Source organism: Schistocerca serialis, unplaced genomic scaffold (genome assembly GCF_023864345.2).
Source record: "Schistocerca serialis cubense isolate TAMUIC-IGC-003099 unplaced genomic scaffold, iqSchSeri2.2 HiC_scaffold_1207, whole genome shotgun sequence".
Classification (NCBI taxonomy): domain Eukaryota; kingdom Metazoa; phylum Arthropoda; class Insecta; order Orthoptera; family Acrididae; genus Schistocerca; species Schistocerca serialis.
In genome coordinates, this window is record NW_026047411.1 from 37501 (window position 1) to 40000 (window position 2500).

At 60.6% G+C, this 2500-nt stretch overlaps 1 pseudogene; it reads right to left on the minus strand.

Annotated features, from left to right (window-relative positions):
* The window catches only part of LOC126435460 (large subunit ribosomal RNA), a 5684-nt pseudogene that overhangs the window by 2291 nt on the left and 893 nt on the right, over positions 1-2500 (minus strand).

Below are 2500 nucleotides of genomic sequence, written 5' to 3' on the forward strand. Positions count from 1 at the left end.
GCGGCGGAAGATGACAGCGCCGCACCGTCAAAGGCAACGTGCAGGCGCGCGGCCCACATCTCTCCAACCTGCGTCGACGATTTGAGGAGGTGACCCTCCCACATAAGATGCCGCTCCAGCACCTCAATCTCACGCTGTACCTCGTCCCGGCCTGCACCGTCGGGGGCTGGTCCAATCCTCTTCAGCGCCAGGAGACGGGACCGGCGGAGTGTTGGCCCCATCCATCGGCATGATGGGATGCCGAGGCCTCCCTGGGCTACAGGAGCATGGAAGTAGCCCAGGGGAGTGTCCGCCGGAAGGCGGAACCATCTCCTGACGGCGGCCCGGATGGTCACGTCTGCCGCTTTCAACGCACCCACTCGGGTGCGGCTGAGGGCCAGCCCGTGGTACAGGCCTGGGAGAAGTACGTTGGTGAGGGCGTAGAGGCGCTGTTGCGGCTTAAGCGGAGCTCGGGAGATGACGTCCAGCTGCTCCACCAGGTGGCGTCGTGGGTTGAACACGCAGCGACCCGCGGTGGAGTCATAGTTACTCCCGCCGTTTACCCGCGCTTGCTTGAATTTCTTCACGTTGACATTCAGAGCACTGGGCAGAAATCACATTGCGTCAACACCCGCTAGGGCCATCGCAATGCTTTGTTTTAATTAGACAGTCGGATTCCCCCAGTCCGTGCCAGTTCTGAGTTGATCGTTGAATGGCGGCCGAAGAGAATCCGCGCACCCGCGCGCCCCCGGAGGAGCACGCTAAGGCGGACGCGGCCTCGCAGCAAGGAAGATCCGTGGGAGGCCAAGGCACGGGACCGAGCTCGGATCCTGCACGCAGGTTGAAGCACCGGGGCGCGAACGCCGCGCAGGCGCGCGCATCCTGCACCGCCGGCCAGCACGAGGCCGACCAACGGCGAGAGCAGACCACGCCCGCGCTAAACGCCCGCACTTACCGGCACCCCTACGGCACTCACCTCGCCCAGGCCCGGCACGTTAGCGCTGACCCACTTCCCGACCAAGCCCGACACGCCCCGATCCTCAGAGCCAATCCTTATCCCGAAGTTACGGATCCAATTTGCCGACTTCCCTTACCTACATTATTCTATCGACTAGAGGCTCTTCACCTTGGAGACCTGCTGCGGATATGGGTACGAACCGGCGCGACACCTCCACGTGGCCCTCTCCCGGATTTTCAAGGTCCGAGGGGAAGATCGGGACACCGCCGCAACTGCGGTGCTCTTCGCGTTCCAAACCCTATCTCCCTGCTAGAGGATTCCAGGGAACTCGAACGCTCATGCAGAAAAGAAAACTCTTCCCCGATCTCCCGACGGCGTCTCCGGGTCCTTTTGGGTTACCCCGACGAGCATCTCTAAAAGAGGGGCCCGACTTGTATCGGTTCCGCTGCCGGGTTCCGGAATAGGAACCGGATTCCCTTTCGCCCAACGGGGGCCAGCACAAAGTGCATCATGCTATGACGGCCCCCATCAACATCGGATTTCTCCTAGGGCTTAGGATCGACTGACTCGTGTGCAACGGCTGTTCACACGAAACCCTTCTCCGCGTCAGCCCTCCAGGGCCTCGCTGGAGTATTTGCTACTACCACCAAGATCTGCACCGACGGCGGCTCCAGGCATGCTCACGCCCAGACCCTTCTGCGCCCACCGCCGCGACCCTCCTACTCGTCAGGGCTTCGCGGCCGGCCGCAAGGACCGGCCATGACTGCCAGACTGACGGCCGAGTATAGGCACGACGCTTCAGCGCCATCCATTTTCAGGGCTAGTTGCTTCGGCAGGTGAGTTGTTACACACTCCTTAGCGGATTCCGACTTCCATGGCCACCGTCCTGCTGTCTTAAGCAACCAACGCCTTTCATGGTTTCCCATGAGCGTCGATTCGGGCGCCTTAACTCGGCGTTTGGTTCATCCCACAGCGCCAGTTCTGCTTACCAAAAGTGGCCCACTTGGCACTCCGATCCGAGTCGTTTGCTCGCGGCTTCAGCATATCAAGCAAGCCGGAGATCTCACCCATTTAAAGTTTGAGAATAGGTTGAGGTCGTTTCGGCCCCAAGGCCTCTAATCATTCGCTTTACCGGATGAGACTCGTACGAGCACCAGCTATCCTGAGGGAAACTTCGGAGGGAACCAGCTACTAGATGGTTCGATTAGTCTTTCGCCCCTATACCCAGCTCCGACGATCGATTTGCACGTCAGAATCGCTACGGACCTCCATCAGGGTTTCCCCTGACTTCGTCCTGGCCAGGCATAGTTCACCATCTTTCGGGTCCCAACGTGTACGCTCTAGGTGCGCCTCACCTCGCAATGAGGACGAGACGCCCCGGGAGTGCGGAGGCCGCCGCCCCGTGAAGGGCGGGGAAGCCCCATCCTCCCTCGGCCCGCGCAAGGCGAGACCTTCACTTTCATTACGCCTTTAGGTTTCGTACAGCCCAATGACTCGCGCACATGTTAGACTCCTTGGTCCGTGTTTCAAGACGGGTCGTGAAATTGTCCAAAGCTGAAGCGC